Below are 18,545 nucleotides of genomic sequence, written 5' to 3' on the forward strand. Positions count from 1 at the left end.
AAAACATACGACGGTCGTCGATTGCCACCGACTACCCAAGTTGGCAGATATGCTTCTCCAAAACAACTTGTAAAACTGTTAGTTATGTGTTGAGACATGTTTGTATGTTTGCTTCACTAATATGCACAATATTGTCTCGACATTTTAATGTGTTGCAAGCATCTGGATGATTGTTTGAAAATTTTAATGCTGAGACAACATTCTATATATGTAATGCAATGCGATGATCAAGTACAAAATGCTGCAACTGCATCATTAAAATACTGCACGGCAGCAAAATACGTTGTCGTGGCAGCAATTCTTCTGTAGACCTAGATCACTACCAGCGGCGGGCGCCAAAAAGTTCTTGCCACTACTTCAAAAATTCCTACCTACAGTTGTTGTGAAGAGCACTATCCTATGGCCACAACTGAAATAGACCAACCAGTGGTGGGCACCACTATGAGCCTCGCCCGTCACTGATGGACTTTTGGTGCCTCCTACTGCTGGCATTCCTGTAATAGTGACTACCTTATCGATGGTATTCATCCTCAAGGGGCGAAGATTGTGAAGATTATCTTTGACTCATAAGGTAAAAAATCTATTTGTCCAAATGCAATAATGTTCTGGAAGGATGTGGAGAAGCCATTTGAAGACTCTGACGACATCACAGAATGGGTTGTCTTCGCTTCTGCTTCTAACTGCTTGGTGCTTGTCGAAGCACCACAATGGGGTTGTCTTCCCAAATCCAGGAGGATGGGCGACTATGAGCTCAAGGCGGTGCCAAAGGATTAGATAGATTGCTTCATGAGATGTTGCCTTAGGGTTGCTTGAGGGGTGAGCACCCCCTCGATTGTTCTGCTCGACGTTCCATATCATACTGTCTCTTGTGCGTGGCCTTACAAGTTGTAGTCCTATGACTATTTCTCTAACTTATGTCAATAAAAAAATTATACAATCATGCGTATTTGCGCACAAAAACCCAACGTCTAAGTCACATTACAAGGCAAAATCCCATACAGTTGACCCGTAAATAGAAAAACGGACAGTGCACGCAAATCTGGGTACGGAAACCAGTCCCACCTTCTCGCCGTTGAAAGCAAGCTCTTATTATATTGACTAGCTTTAATTTGCTTAACTAAGATTCGATCTCGTCGTCTTGTCGAGTTTTGTTCCCCTAGGGCTCGAACCTAGGGTTCTCTAGTCCTCCGGCGGCCGCCGCCGCCGTGAGTTCCTCAAATTATCCGTGGAAATATTATTTGAGTGCAGCACCCTCTCGCATCCTAGTCCTCTCCCTATCAGGGTTCCTCCTATCCCCTGCTTTGTTGGAGGGATCAAGAGCGGTCTAGGGCTTTGGGGAATCCGGCTTCCATGGCGACATCCAAACAAGGTAGTGCGCCGAGAGATCAGTGGATGGAGGATACGGGGAAACTGCTGGAGAGATTGAATCTGCAAGATGAAGAAACCGATGACTTGGTGTGGGAAGATGAGATAGATGTCGAGGAGATCAAGCCCAAGTGGCTAGCCCTAGGGCGATTGCTCATGAACAAAAACTTCAGTCAGAGTGCATTGATCGCGGAGATGAGAGCTGCTTGGAATCCAGCTCAGTCTGTGGTATGGAGAAGGATCAACTCAAATTTGTTCTCAATTCAATTTAATTGTTTGGGAGATTGGAATAAAGCAATGCATCAAGGGCCGTGGGACTTCCATGGCGTGGCACTGATTATGGCTGAGTATGATGGATTCTCAAACCCGGAGAAAGTTAAGTTAAACACTTTGGAAACCTGGTGTCAGATCCATAGATTACCTGACGGGGTTCTAAAGAGCAAGAAGGCCCTAGAAAGCTTAGCATCTCGAATTGGAGAGGTGCAAGAAGTGCAGGTCACATTGCCGAATGGGTTCATAGGTGAGTTCATCCGGGTGAGGGTTAAACTTGACGTCAACAAGAAACTGACTCGAGCTGTAGGCATAACCAAGGGAGGGGAAACGGAGAAATATTTGGTAAAATTCGAGAAGTTGCCAACTTTTTGTAATGCATGTGGCCTAATGGGGCATTGGCACGAGGAATGTGGAATAGGAGAACATGATAAAGATACTTTCGAATGGGGAAATTTCATAATGGCTCCAAGGCGAGGCAGAGGAGGCGGTCGTGGGGGCCGTGGCACGGGCGGCCATAAGGAGAACAAGGATGATGACAATTTGGGAGGAGGGAGAGGCTTTGGTCGTGGATTTATGAGAGGTCATGCCAATAATATGCAGCAACACCACACAGGTGATGCCCATAAGGGACCGACTGACCATGTCAGTTGGAGACATAATTATGTTTTTAATGTTGTTGTACATTTGGGGGAAACAGGTGGTGGTGAGCAGTTTACTCACAACATAGGTGACCAGACTATGCGAACGGAGGATGGTTCAGAAAACATCTTGGGCAAGAGGATTGCGTATGATAGTGTCTCGGACGCTAACAATGAAGTGGTTGATAGCCTGACTACTGATCTCACAACAGCACTGGTTCCTTTCACAGGGACAAAAAAAGACAGGACACCGGAAGAGGCATTAGTGGCAGAGAAAGTTAACCTATTTGAAGGGGATGGTGAGGGAGATCAGATTCCCCCAGGTACAGGTACACCACAAAAGAATGCAAACAGGAAGAAGTTAAGAGGAATGGATGGGCAAGCTGTGAACAATAACTCAAGTTTGACAAATGACTTAGGATCGGCGACACCCCTCGAGGGTGATCGCCGGGAGCAATGAAACTTCTATCATGGAACTGCCGGGGACTCGGGAATGAACCGGCAGTTCGAGCTTTGCTGGACGTCCAGCGAAGTACCCATCCCGATGTGATGTTCTTGTCGGAGACACACCTTGATAGCTATCCGGCTGAATGTTTGAGGCGCCGATTAAAAATGGATCAAAAGATGGTTTGTACAAGTAATGGGAGAAGTGGAGGTCTTATATTGCTTTGGAGGAATGGTGTAGTGGTTCAACGCCTCGGCTTGGATCCGATGTTTATTGATGTCCAGATTTCGTGTGATGGAGGTGCAACTTGGCGATTGAGAGGGACGTATGGCGAGTTCCGGTGGGGGAATAAACACCTCACCTGGGATCGTATGCGTAGGTTACACCAGAAAAATAACCTACCGTGGCTGCTGATGGGAGACATGAATGAAATTCAATTTTTGCATGAGAAAGAAGGCGGGAACCCGCGCCCACAACAATATATGACGGCTTTTCAGCAGGCAATAGATGACTGTGAGTTGAACGATATGGGGTATACTGGAGATGTGTTTACTTGGCGTCGACGAAGAATAAGAGAAAGACTGGAAGAGGCTTGATAAATGATGAGTGGGCCAGATTATATCCAAACGCAAGTTTGGAACATAGGAGTTATAACCACTCCGACCACTGCCCTTTACTAGTGGATACAGATTTCTATAGTGGTGCAACACCAAACCAGAAAGCCCCTATGAGATTTGAAGCAAGATGGCTTAGAGAAGATGACTTCTCGGAGCTGGTACATGAGACGTGGGACAAGATGAGTGCTGATCCAAATGTCTCAGGAGTTTTTGAAAAGCTATCTCGTATGCACTTGGCGTTTCATGACTGGGATCAATGAGTGTTGAAAAAACCAAAGAAAAGGCTCCGGAAAGTGCAGAGGGAGTTAGAGGAAGTAATGACGGGCCCCATGACGGATGATAATGAAATCAAGAGGAAGGAGCTAGCTGAACTAGTAGAGTATCTTTTGGAACTTGAAGAGATTCAAACCATGCAGTGTTCTCGTGTTGACTGGCTTCGATTTGGAGATCGGAATACGGCTTTTTTCTAGGCTTATGCAGCGGCAAGGCGGAAAAGAAATTATATTAAGAAATTAAAGGATGATAATGGTGACATTATGGAAGGTACGACAGAGTTAAACCCTCATATTCAAGGTTATTTTACTAATCTGTTTACATCGGAAGTTCAGCATACAGACCCGATACTACTTCAGAGGGTGCATCGAAAGGTTACAAACCAAATGAACAGGATGCTCACGGCTCCATTCTCGGGTGATGATGTGCGTAAGGCAGTCTTTAGTATCGGCGATCTTAAGGCACCGGGGCCAGATGGATTACACGCAATTTTCTTCAAAAAATATTGGCATGTCCTTGGGGACGATATTACTGTTGCGGTTTTGAATGCTGTTAGTTTGAAGCAGATCCCACCAGAATGGAATGATACCTCTATAGTTTTGATTCCAAAGGTGGATTCTCCAGAATTAATAACTCAGTATCGTCCAATTAGCCTTTGCAATGTGCTATATAAAATAATCTCGAAGATGCTATCAGTATGTCTTAAGAGTATTCTACCTGACATTATTTCTCCCACCCAAAGTGCATTTGTACCTGGCAGGATGATCACTAACAATATTCTTGTGGCTTATGAATGCATTCATAAAATGAAAAACACCAAAAATAGTAAGGCAGGTTTGTGTGCGGTAAAGCTTGACATGCACAAGGCATATGATAGAGTCAAATGGATCTTTTTAAGAAATATGATGCAGAAGTTAGGTTTTGACGAACAGTGGGTCAATCTTATAATGGCTTGTGTGAGTTCTGTCAGATATAAAGTCAGATATAATTCTCAAGAGACTGATATGTTTATACCCTCAAGGGGTATTCGGCAGGGTGACCCTTTGTCACCTTATTTGTTCCTAATTTGTGAAGAAGGCCTTTCCAGCATGTTGCAGTATGAAGAAGAAGTTGGTGGCATTGATGGGATTAGGGTGTGCAGGAATGCACCATCAGTATCACACCTTTTATTTGCTGACGATTCTCTAATTCTCATGAGAGCAGATATGTTGAATGCAACTTCCTTACAGAATGTGCTGGACACCTATTGTGAAAATTCAGGACAATTGGTAAGTTTTGGGAAATCCAGTATATTTTTCAGTCCAAATACTAATGTGCAAACTAGAGATGAAATCTACCTGCATTTACACATCACAACTGAAGCACTATGTGACAAGTATCTTGGCCTGCCCGCTATGGTGGGTGCAGATAGAAGTGATTGCTTTAAACACTTCTGTGAGAAAATTAAAAAACTGTTGAAGGGATGGATGGAAAAACAGTTATCTACAGGTGGGAAGGAAGTCTTATTAAAAGCTGTTGCTCAAGCCATCCCTGTATTTGCTATGTCGGTCTTTTGTTTGCCGAAAGGAATATGCAAAGATATTACGGATGTGATAGTACAGTTCTGGTGGGGAGATGAGGAGGAAAATAAGAAATTACACTGGTTTTCTTGGTGGAAACTTTGTATCCCAAAATGTGAGGGTGGTATGGGGTTCAGAGATTTATATTCTTTCAACCTAGCTCTTCTCGCCAAACAATGTTGGAGACTGATCATATACCCAGATTCTATTTGTGCTCGAATCTTAAAGGCCAAATATTTCCCAAACTCTGATCTTTTGCAGGCTGGACCTAAAAAGGGATCCTCCTTTACCTGGCAAAGTATTGTGGCTGGACTTGCTACCTTTAAGCGTGGGAATATTTGGCGTATTGGATCTGGTGAGAGGGTGAATATATGGAATGATCCATGGATTCCATCAAGCCCTGATAGGAAAGTTTTGACTCCCCGGGGAAACACTATGTTAACAAAAGTGTATGAACTTATTGATCCGATTACGGGCAAATGGGATGAGGAACTGATCAGAGGCATTTTTAATATGGTGGATGTGGCAAGGATTTTGCAAATCCCTCTTAATTTTCAGGCCTTTGATGATTTTATGGCTTGGCACCTCACTGCTAATGGGATTTTTTCTGTGCGAACAGCATAAAATGAGGAATGGAAGCACAAGTACAGAGGACAATCAATGGCAAATCTGACATCAACTAGTGCCATGCAACCAGAGATTTGGAATCAGGTTTGGAAGCTTCAGGTCCCGAGGAAAATCCAGATTTTTTGCTGGCGTGCCTTGAGAGGTATTGTGCCCTTGAAGTCTATACTAGCAAACAAGCACATTCCAGTTAGTGGTGAATGCCCGATCTGTCACAAGGGTCCGGAAGATATCCGACATATTTTATTCAAGTGCGATCTAGCAATGAGACTTTGGACGGGATTGGGTTTGCTTGATCGTATAAATACAGCGACACATGTCGATAGGTCTGGATCACGATCTTTGAGTTTTTGTTGTTAGTATCAGACTCACCACTAGACATTATGCCTGCTATTAACTGCAAAGAAGTTATTGCTGCGGGATCTTGGCACCTATGGTGGCTGCGGCGTCAGCACACTCACCATGATTCATGTCCCCCTTCTTTCCGATGGACCAGCTCGGTCCTAGCAATCGTGGGGAATTTTATGAAATCATCAAGGAAGGAGATAGCTAGCGAACATAAGTGGGTGAGGCCACAACCAAAATTCATTAAAATGAATGTAGATGGGTGCTTTCATGCAGATGTTGGTTCTAGCGCAACTGGAGCTGTTCTCCGTGATGAGAGGGGGAGATTCATAGCAGCTCACACTACAGGAAACAACTACTTTGCCGTCTGCCATGGCGGACGGCAAAGGCTCGAAAGGCGGACGGCAAAGACCTTTGCCATCAGCCGCGGACGGCAAAAGGCTCCGGCAAAGAAGGCTACGGTAAACAGCTGCTTTGCCGTCTGCTTCCTGGCGGCGGACGGCAAAGGCTCTTTGCCGTCCGCGGCGGACGGCAAAGAGGGCGGACGGCAATAATTGCGCTGTCAGTCCGTTAAGTGGCTAACGGCAGACCTTTGCCGTCCGCCGCAGATGGCAAAGAGCCTTTGGTCTTTGCCGTCCGCCTTATGATGTCATGTACACGTCACTAGATGGCAGGTTCTTTGCCGTCTGCCACGGACGGCAAAGTCTTTGCCGTCTGCCACTGTAGGCAAACTGACCAAATGGGAGACACATATTGGTTACGCATACTGATTATTCAAGACACATATATATCTAGCTATCAAGTTTCATCGGAATAGATCAAATAATTAATGGGGGAGGAGGACATGTCATTTGTGCTCACCCACGAACGAAGGGGCAGAGCTCGTCAAACGCACGGCGAGGTCGTCGAACACCAAACCTCGCAGCGATGAAACAACTGCACATTTAAAACTACCCGATCAACACAATTATATATGATGTTTTTCATAACAAAATCGAAAGATATATGACCTAACTAATAATTCACAAATATATGACCCCGTCGGCTTCTGGAAGGCCAAAGAACACCTTTTCAGGGTCGGGGTGTCGGGTCGGGGTGTCGGGTCGGGGTGCCGGGTCGGGGTCGGGGTGCCGTGTCGGTGTCAGGGTCGGGGTGTCGGGTCAGGCTCGGGGTCGGGGTGTCGGGGTCGAGGTCGGGGTCGGGGTGTCGGGTCAGGCTCGGGGTCGGGGTGTCGGGGTCGGGGTCGGGGTTGGGGTCTCGGGGTCGGGGTGTCGGGGGTGTCGTGTCGGGGGTCGGGGTGTCGTGTCGGTGTCGGGGGTCGGGGTGCCGGGTCGGGGTCGGGGTGCCGTGTCGGTGTCGGGGTCGGGGTGTCGGGTCAGGCTCGGGGTTGGGGTGTCGGGGTCGGGGTCAGGGTCGGGGTCGGGTTCTCGGGGTCGGGGTGTCGTGTCGGGGGTCGGGGTGTCGTGTAGGTGTCGGGGTGCCGTGTCGGTGTCGGGGTGCCGTGTCGGGGTCGGGGTGCTGTTTCGGGGTCGGGGCTTCGGGGTGTCTCCTCCTCCTCTTCTTCTTCTTCTTCTTCTTCTTCTTCTTCTTCTTCTTCTTTCTCCTCCTCCTCCTCCTCCTCCTCCTCCTCTTCTTCTTCTTCTTCTTCTTCTTCTTCTTCTCCTCCTCCTCCTCCTCCTCCTCCTCCTCTTCTTCTTCTTCTTCTTCTTCTTCCCCCTTCTACTTAACCTAAACCTAAACTAACCTAAACTAAAAACCTAAACTAATTAAAACTAAACTATTTAAACTAATGAAACCTAAACTTAAACAGAAAAAAAACAAAAAAACAGAAAAAAACAAAAAAATAGAAAAAAAAGGGAGGAGGGGCTCACTGTGGGGGAGGGCCGGGGCGGGGCCGGCGACGGAGGGCCGGGGCGGGGCGGCGGGGGCCCGGCCGGCGGGGGGCCGGGGCGGGGCGGTGGAGGAGGCGGGGCGGCGGGGGCCCGGCCGGCGGGGGGCCGGGGCGGCGGGGGGATGGGGGGCGGGGGGCCGGGGCGGGGCAGTGGAGGAGGCGGCGGGGGGCCGTGGCGGCGCTGGGGCGCGCGGGGCGGCGGTGGGGCGCGGGGCGGCGGGGGGCAAGGGCGGGGGAGGCGACGGGGCGGTGGGGCGGCGGGGAGCCGGGGCGGCGGGGCGACGGGGCGACGGGGCGGCGGCGCGCGGCGGGCGGCGGCGGCGGCGGGGGGGTGGGAGGAGAAGGGCGAGGCGAGGACGAAGTGAGTAACGGGCGGGGGGTACCTGCCGTTAGGCAAGTGCCCTCTTTGCCGTCCGCCAGCCTTTGCCGTCCGCCTTTCTGCCTCTTTGTCGTCCGCTAGCGGACGGCAAAGAGGTGGGCCGTTAGGATTTTTTCAAACGAGCGGGGGTGGGGCCACCACACTCTTTGCCGTCCGCCAGCGGACGGCAAAGATTATTTGCCGTCCGCTGGCAGACGGCAAAGACCAGGCAGATGGCAAAGAGTGTGTTTGCCGTCAGCCTTTTCTTTGCCGTCTGTTTATGTGTAGCTGATGGCAAAGAGCTTCTTTGCCGTCAGCTAGCAGACGGCAAAGATCTGGCAGATGGCAAATTAGCTGATTCCAGTAGTGTCAATGCAATTTTGTTCAGCATGCAGCTGATGTAATGACAGTTGAAGCGATGGCTATGCGGGACGGGTTATCTTTTGCAAACTCCCTGGGGTTCAACAGGATTGAGGCTGAATCTGATTCACAAAATGTGGTAAATTATTGTCAAGGGCAAGATCAATGGTGGGATGCATTGGTGGCAATTTTTGCGGACTGCATAGACACGGTAATGTTAATCGGGAAGGTCATCTTTAAGCACTGTTTTCGTGATGCAAACTCTGTAGCTCATGAGCTAGCAAAGTTTAGTTTTTTGTAATAAACGTAATGATAGTTGGACTAATGAACCTCCTGGGTTCTTACTTAGCCAACTAGTCAACTATGTAATTATTCTTTGATTTTAATAAAGCTAGCCATGATGGCCTTTCCAAAAAAACTAAGATTCGATCTCTCATTAAGTCGGCTACTAGTAGTATATTACAAGCACCACACTAGCTAGTGAGCAGAATTATTAGCGATCCTCCTCTCACTTCGAATATAAAACAAAGCAATCTCTAAGCAAGCCATCTCTATGACGATGTGTCAAAAGCCTTGGAGCTGAGCAAAGATTTTGCCTTTGCGAAAGAAAAAAAGATTTTGCCTTCGCTAGGGGCAGCACCTCAGCAACCTTGATAGTGAGAGGCGTGGCAACCCCTCCAGCACCCCTTCCAGAGCATCTGGTGACTCGCATCATCCGTGTAAATCTTCACCCATTCAAGATTTGGTAGCCGCCAGGAGCCCAGGACTGGCGTGCAGGAATCTTGTTTTAACCTGCTGGGAATTCCAGTAGAGACAATATTGCATGCTCCCACTTCACAACTTGCACCGGGTCATAGGGGCAACTTCAACGGACCAACCTAAACTATCGCAAAATATGTCTACCTTTTGTCTGTTTGGATGCTCAATCGAACATGCGTTTGCTTCATGTCTGTCGTCATATGGCCAGTGTATCCAACGGGCGACCCATTTGATCCCTCATGGCCTTTTTTCAGTCAATTTATCATTTTGGTCACGCAATCTTGATGGAATAAATAAGGTAAACCACATAGTTTACATCCAAATAAGTCACATGATACGTATCCAACGTATCTATAATTTTTGATGTATTCATTCCATGTTTATAATATTTTTACATGATTTTGGTATGATTTGGTTAGAACTAACCCGGACTGACGCTGTTTTCAGCAGAACTACCATGGTGTTGTTTTTGTGCAGAAATAAAAGTTCTCGGAATGCGCTGAAAATCAATGGAGATTTTTTTGGAAAATATAAAAAATATTGGAATGAAGAGTTGCCGGAGGGCAGTCCCGTGGGCCCCACGAGGGTGGAGGGCATGCCCCTGTGCCTCGTGGACTCTCCGTGGGGCCCCCTGACTTGTTCTCGACGCCAACCTCTCCTATAAATCCCCAAACCTCTAGAAAATAACCTAGATCGGGAGTTCTGCCGCCGCAAGCCTCTGTATCCATCAAAAACCAATCGGGACCCTGTTCCGGCACCCTGTCGGAGGGGGGACCCCTCACCGGTGGCCATCTTCATCATCTCGGCGCTCTCCATGACGAGGAGGGAGTAGTTCACCCTCGGGGCTGAGGGTATGTACCAGTAGCTATGTGTTTGATCTCTCTCTCTCTCATGTTCTTGATTCGACACGATCTTGATGTATCGCGAGCTTTGCTATTATAGTTGGATCTTATGATGTTTCTCCCCCTCTATCTCTTGTAATGGATTGAGTTTTCCCTTTGAAGTTATCTTATCGGATTGAGTCTTTAAGGATTTGAGAACACTTGATGTATGTCTTGCATGTGCTTATCTGTGGTGACAATGGGATATTCACGTGATCTACTTGATGTATGTTTTGGTGATCAACTTGCGGGTTCAGTGACCTTGTGAACTTATGCATAGGGGTTGGCACACGTTTTCATCTTGACTCTCCGGTAGAAACTTTGGGGCACTCTTTCAAGTACTTTGTGTTGGTTTGAATAGATGAATCTGAGATTGTGTGATGCATACCGTATAATCATACCCACGGATACTTGAGGTGACATTGGAGTATCTAGGTGACATTAAGGTTTTGGTTGATTTGTGTCTTAAGGTGTTATTCTAGTATGAACTCTAGGATAGATCGAACGGAAAGAATAGCTTCGTGTTATTTTACTACGGACTCTTGAATAGATCGATCAGAAAGGATAACTTTGAGGTGGTTTCGTACCCTACAATAATCTCTTCGTTTGTTCTCCGCTATTAGTGAATTTGAAGTGACTCTTTGTTGCATGTTGAGGGATAGTTATATGATCCAGTTATGTTATTATTGTTGAGAGAACTTGCACTAGTGAAAGTATGAACCCTAGGCCTTGTTTCGAAGCATTGCAATATCGTTTACGCTCACTCTTATCATTAGTTACCTTGCTGTTTTTATATTTTCAGATTACAAAAACCTATATCTACCATCCATATTGCACTTGTATCACCATCTCTTCACCGAACTAGTGCACCTATACAATTTACCATTGTATTGGGTGTGCTGGGAACACAAGAGACTCTTTGTTATTTGGTTGCAGGGTTGCTTGAGAGAGACCATCTTCATCCTACGCCTCCCACGGATTGATAAACCTTAGGTCATCCACTTGAGGGAAATTTGCTACTGTCCTACAAACCTCTGCACTTGGAGGCCCAACGACGTCTACAAGAAGAAGGTTGTGTAGTAGACATCATCACATAGTTTACAATCAAATAAATTTAAAATTGCAGCAAATAAATTGGCAGAAAAATGAGAATATAGAACTATTGATTTTCTATGTGAGTTCACATATGCTCAACCAAATCAACTAAAGTTAAATGTGATTTATCCGATAACACATTTGATGATGAAAATGGATAAACTGTGCAAACGTTGCCGCTCCACCCACGGGCTCAACCAGATCACCTTGGTGATCCCACCCTTGGTCATAGATGCTGACATTACGCTCATCATTTACGATCATGTTGTGCATGATCACACAAGTAGCCAACACCTCCCACATAGTGTCAACGCTCCATGTTCTAGCAGGGTGTCGAACACTAGCCCGAAGAGATTGGAGCACACCAAAAACACGTTCCACATCCTTCCTATCACACTCTCTTGTTCTTTATAAACCTAGCCCACTTATCTCCTTGAGGCTTGGACATTATCTTCACAAGCGTAGACCATTGAGGATAGATACCATCAACTAGTTAGTATTCCTTGTCATATTGGTCGTTATTGGTCTCATAGTTGACCTCTGGGAAATTGCATTCCGCATACTGGAGACTGCCAAAGCACGTTGATGTCATTATAAGAATTTGCCATGCCGAAAAAAGAGTGCCAAATCCAGAGATTTTGTGATGCCACAACTTCAAGTATGACCGTGCAACCATCAACATGTCCCGTATATTGCCCCTGTCAAGCAAATGAACAATTCTTCCACTTACAATGCATAAAATCTATGCTTTCAAGAATCCCCGGAAAGCCTCGCGAAGCATTGATCAATAACAACCGGGTTGTATCCTCATTTGGTTCTCTAAAGTACTCCGCGCCAAAAGCCTTAACCACAGCTTTGCAAAAAATGTACAATGACTCAAGGCATATGAACTCACTAATTCGTACATATTGATGAATTAGATCACCGGGAACTCCATATGCAAGCAGCCGGATAGCTCAAGTGCATTTCTGATAAGAGAAGAAGCCAACCTTACCAATAACATCGTACTTGCATTTGAAGTAATCATCAGAACCCACCACTCCCTCTCGAATACGGTTGAACAATATCTTCCCATCCAAAAGCATAGTCGGAAAAGTTGAGCATTGAATAGTGGATTTGTGTGAAGAAAATAACCGTTGAATACCAGGACATGACTTCCAGTACAACCCTCCAACACAACAAGCGTACCTTCGGTACCTCCTTCAACTTCCAATTCCAGAAGAAAGCCCACAATTGTTCTTCTGGCGATGAAGCTTCCAGCACCGCTCCTTCCTTTAGAGCGACGACACCACAGCTGTTCTTTAACTTCAATGCTTGATAGTTTACACAAAGCACTTGTACATTTATTCATTATCATCACTTACCTATTCATTACTACTACACTTGTGATCTGAACGTCTCCCTTGTTCATTCCAACACAAACTGCTGATACCACATACGTAAACTAACAGTGCACGCGTGCTACATCTACACGGACAATCAAGGATAACAATCCATCACGAGAACAATGGCAGTGGCACGGCCTTGATTGGCGTGACCATGTTGAGAGACATCCTATACCGGTCCCGAACATCCACGTCGCAGGGCTGCATCCCCTCGGGCAGCCTCCACTCAAACCTGTGCAGCAGGGACGCGAGGATGAGGGTCACAACCCTTGTCGCCATGGGCATCCCAGGGCAGGCCCTTCTCCCCGCCCCGAACGGCATGAACTCGAACCGGTCCTTGCCCCGGAAGTCCATGTCCGCCCCGATGAACCTCTCCGGCATGAACTCCTCGGGCTGCGTCCACGTCGCCGGGTCACGCATGATGGCCCACAGGTTGACGATCACCATGGCGCCCTTGGGCACCACGAAGCCCCCGACCTCCGCGCCTTCAGCCATGGCCTGGTGCGGTATCAGGAGCGGGCTTGGCGGGTGTAGACGCATGCTCTCCATCAGCACGGCCTGGAGATACGGCAGCCTGCTGATGTTAGATTCGTCGGGATACTGCTCTGCACCGACCACTTCCTGCAGCTTGGCGCGAACCTTTGACATGACGGCCGGGTGCCGAAGTAGCTCGGCCATCGTCCACTCCACAGTGAGAGCGTTTGTCTCTGTCCCTGCTATGAACAGATCCTGCAAAACACGCGACATTTTTCTGGTTAGCTCGGATTTCTCATTTGTGTCAGATTTCCTCGGATCTTCAAAGATCAGTTTATAATATACTATACGCTAAACTGAAACAGTTTCAAGTTTTGGTTCACCTTTTCAAATCTTCAAGAATGTTGTGAAAGTTTATTAGATTTTCTTTCCCAAGTTGGAATGAACATGTACTCACTTCAGTTCAGAGTCAAACATACCAAAAGAAAGGACTTGATTGTCTGAATGCTGAGCTGATCCACCGAGTGAAGCTGGAGTAGCACATCCAAGAAATCCCCCTGCCTTTCACCTCCGGCCATCATACGACGCTCAATAATCGGGTCAAAGAAGTCAAAGAACCTCCTCAGATGCTCGACGGTACGGCGGCGGCGGCCCTGCAAGTCAAGAACAGAGAGCACGGGAAAGAGGTACGACATGTTCGGCTTGATGAGCTCCATGAGGAGGTCGTTGGTCAGCGTCTCGAGACCCTGCGCCCGGTCTGAGCTCAGGTCGCCCACCTCCTCGGAAAACAGCACGCTCGAGACGATGTTGAACAGCCCGGAGAGCACGACGCGGCCGACCTCCACGGTCTCCCCGGCATGGCCGCGGATGCAGCCCACCAGGCCCCTCACCTTCTCCTCCCGCACCGCGCGGGCCGCGTCGAGGGCGTGCGCCGAGAACAGGTGGTTGGTGCACACGGCGCGGAGGCGCTTCCACAGCGGGCTGCTGGACGGCAGCCATATGATGGAGCGCTCGTGGTTGCCCAGCGTGCGCGCGGCGTCGGCGACGGACCGCGCCGCCAGGAGGTGGTCGTACTTCTGCAGCACGTCGCGGGCGCACGCGGCGGACGAGGCCACGACGGCGGTGGTGGCGCCGAGCTTGATGGATATGATGGGGCCGTGCACCCGGGCGAGCCTGGTAAGGGCCTGGTGCAGATCGCCTTGGATGTCAAAGATGTTGCCGAGGAGAGGGATCGGCGTCGGGCCCGGCGGCAGCCGCGAACTCTTTCTGCCTACAAGGAAGACTGTAGAGGACACAAGAGGCGAGTGAAACGTACACAAGCCCATAGCATGTACGAAGCTTCCATTTTCGCTTGCTACACTTCAGGATGCGATGGGCTGTTGGCGTAATTGATTGAACGCAGTACGACTTATATACATGGAGCAACTGCGATAGTAAAATCTATACGGCGGGTTTCTTCGATTTTTTCATCCATCCAGAAGTAGATAGTAAACCACGCAAAAAAAAAAAGTAGATAGTAATTACCCAACATGTCAGTCGTAAGTCACAAAAATACTCATTCGTTTTTTCGTAGGTCATTTAGTTGCACCCGAAGTTGATAGTAATTATCCACCCATAAGTCACAAAATCCCGCATTGATTTTTTCGAAGGTCGTTTCATTGCACGCAGCGTTTTGTAGTCGTCCTTTTTTTTCATTGCTCGTTTGTGTTGCACGTTAGCCTAAAAAAAGAAATTGCGGAACAAGGACTCGGACAATGATCGTGTTAAAGGAGCCCGCATGCAAGAGCCAAAGTCATCTAGCCAATCTAGCCAATGTTGTTAGAGAAATAAAGAATGGTACCCTTTTGATGGTCAAGCGAGTTTTCTGCATTAAAAAGTTTAGGGCATCTTCAAGAGAGACCCTCAAACCTCCAATATATGTTCGATCGAACACTTTTGTAATTGGCCTGCATCAGTCCGCGAAGTGGTCCGAACGTCCGTTTTCCGACAAAATAAAGACAAATGTAGAAAAACTATACCGGATATCGGACATCCACATGATCAACCAAAAGACTCTGTGTGCTCCTCCTCTCTTCTCTTTCTGCACATGCATGGTCGCCCTCTCCTCTCTCTCATCTCAACCGAACACCATACCATAATATCCCACGACATGCATGGTCTCACCTACTTTCTCTCCTCCCAACCGGATACCACACCATTGAATGGCTTTCTCCCGCATCATGTCCGCGGACCACGTCCGGGAATAAAAACGGACATTTACCGAAGGTATTTGCGGGTCTGCGTTGGAGATGCCCTCAGAAGCCATAGATCGATCATGTAAATCCGTCGATGGCATGTACTCCTTGACCTTTTGCCTGCACTGCGTAGCAGCCCTGCTGGGCTATTTTAGGGCTTCATCGGACTGGTCAATGCTGGGCCAAAACAAAAAACAATGCTATCATGGAGAATCAAACTGTTACGACCTCCTTCAGTTTATGATGACGGTTCAACCAGTTCAACTAGATTTTGATTGTGATAAAGATAGAGGTCGCTTATTAATCAATAGTCTCATCTTGCTTACACCATATCTCCATAATTAATACGTGTGCGGGTAGGAAACAAGCCCCTTCGAAGGAAAAAAGAATTATGATAAACATGATGAGGTGTGTGTAACATATATGGGCTCTAATTTAAGAGGGGCCACTGAGAGTTGAAATAAAATAGCCGGTTAGAAGGAGAATCAATAAAAACTAAAAATGGCTCGAGGACTTAATTTTTTTCCGGTTGCAATGCACGAGCTCTTTTGTTAGTAACAGTCAATTATGCAGTACGAGTAGTTTTAAAATAATAGCCAAGTATGCAACACGCTATATTTGGCTCCCAAAGGGTTGTCGCGACCCCCCTTAAGAGTTCCAGCTCCCCCCGCTGACATTCGCACATCTAGCCACCCCATCCACCATCTTGTTCCCCTCCTTCCTCCTCCTCCTCCTCAGTTTTGTTCCTTCACTCAGTGGTTTCCATGGAAGGCTCTCATGGTTCCTCTAGAGAGAGGAACTCGAATGGGAAGCACCACCACCCCACCTCAGGTGGGGAGGGGACTGACTCTCGTGCTCTGGAGGCCGAGCTTCGTGCCAAGCTCGAGCGCACGCAGGCGGCTCGTGAGCGTACTGCTCGTGAGTGCGAGGCTTGGGGCTCTCCTCCTGCCTGGTTCCAAGAAGAGAAATGATGCAAATTCGTGGTGTGTGTTGTGGATCCAGAGAAGTCGCAGGCGATGGAGTGGCAGGAGGTGGCGGCCACTCCTCCTCCGGCATATTCTATCCTGTACCTGTAGATCTCTGGCAGTCGGCGACAGCGGGCTCCCTCGCCCATCCAACTGATGCTTCTTGTACCCCTTTTGGTGGTTGCCGCCCCCAACCCCCATTGCCCGACCCGGCCGATGCTGGCTTTTCCTATGGCTATGGCAACAATGGATTTTGTCTAAACCAACGCTAAGACGGCTACTCTAACTACTCGAACAACTACAACAGGAACAACCCTCCCAACAAGAATCACAAGTTTCGCAACTATGACAACCCTTCTAGATCTGTTTTTGTGATGGCATCGTGTCATCCCTCCCCGCCCCTAGCTGTGGAGCTCCACTAGGTGGCTCAAGTTCCTCATGTGCCTCCTCTGCCCTCACTTGTTTCACTTGCCACCAACCAGACACAACGGTTATTTCGTTCCATGTACCAGCCCCTATGGCGCACACGGTTGACTCTGTTCAGGTACTAGGGCGGTACACGGCGGTACCCGTCCGGTAGTACCACAAGAGGTACTACCGGCGGCACCAGCGGTTGTACCGCATGGAGCACCGCAGGCTGGTATTTCTGCCTTGGGCGGTTGTACCGGACCCTGGTCTGGTTGTAGTGCTCATGTGTTTTTCTACACCGTGACGGTTAGATTCATGAGGACCTATTTAAGGGGGTCTTCTTCCCCAGTGCCCCCAACGACTTTGAGCAAGTTTCACCCCCCCCCCTACCATTGTTGACCTCTTCGAGTTTGCTTTCTCTCTATTCCTCCCATGATTATTGCATCTTTTTTAGGGAAAAGAGAGAGGAGATATAAATCTACATTTCCACCAATCCATCTCTCCTCTGAGTGAGGGGAACCCTTTGGATCTAGACCTTGGAGTTCTTTTGTGTTCTCCTTGATCTTCCTATCATATTCCTCCATAGCTTTCCTTGCTTTGCTAGGATTTGAGAGTGCGGGACTTGAGCACTTCGTGTGTTCTTGCCATTGCATTTGTTGCATGGGTATGAGTTCTCCATGGTGATATGTGGAAGTGAAAATTAATAAGCTTATTACTCTTGGGGTGTTTGGGCACCCTAGAGCTTATGCCTCTTGGGTGCTTGGGTGCCCTAGATGGTTGGTGGTGTCGCGGAGCTCAATCATTGTGGTGTAAAGCTTTGGGCACGCTTAGGGGTCTTCAATTTGGTTGTCGAGATTGCCCCGAGCAATTTGTACGGGTTCGGTGACCACCCCCAAGGGTTGCCAATTGTACAGGTTCAGTGACCTCCCTCAAGGGTCCCTTAGTGTAATCACGGCACCTTGCATTGTGCAAGGGCGTGAGGAGAATATGATGGCCCTAGTGGCATTTTTGGGGAGCTTTGTGCCTCCACGCCTCTCTAACGAATAATAGCATTTGCAAGGGTGCGAACTTCGGGATACATCATCTTTTCTGCGTCGCTCAGTTATTCTTACCCAAGCCCTTTATTTATGCACTTACTTTGTGATAGCTATAGTGTTTCATGTTATATATCTTGCTATCACATAGTTGTTTATATTGCTTAGCATAAGTTGTTGGTGCACATAGTTGAGCCTAGTATATTTACATTTGTGCTCGACAAATTAAACGCAATTTTATTCCGCATTTGTTCAAGCCTAAACTATATTTGTTTTAAAGCGCATATTCATCCACCCCTCCCCCCTCTAGGCGACATCCATGCCCTTTCACTTATATTTCGCTGAACCTACAGGGGGGTCATCTATCTACTGAGTACTGGTTAGGAGCCTGAGAGAAAGTCACTGAAAAAGTTTTAGAGACACTGGAAATATTTCGGAAAGAAAATCGGAAGAGTTTCGTTGAAATCGAAAATGTTTCTAGTAAACCATCAAGTAGAAAAGGTTTCAAAGTATGTACCAATTTTTTTGGAGAGTACCGGAAAGGTTTCAAGACCTCCTAGAA

The 18,545-nt window shown here is 47.7% G+C and overlaps 1 pseudogene; it reads right to left on the bottom strand.

Annotated features, from left to right (window-relative positions):
- Nucleotides 1-12,780: 12,780 nt before the first annotated feature.
- On the bottom strand, nt 12,781-14,687 carry LOC123124679 (cytochrome P450 76M5-like; annotated as a pseudogene).
- Between the last annotated feature and the right edge of the window lie 3,858 nt (nt 14,688-18,545).

The sequence above is a fragment of the Triticum aestivum genome, chromosome 5D (assembly GCF_018294505.1).
Source record: "Triticum aestivum cultivar Chinese Spring chromosome 5D, IWGSC CS RefSeq v2.1, whole genome shotgun sequence".
Taxonomy (NCBI): domain Eukaryota; kingdom Viridiplantae; phylum Streptophyta; class Magnoliopsida; order Poales; family Poaceae; genus Triticum; species Triticum aestivum.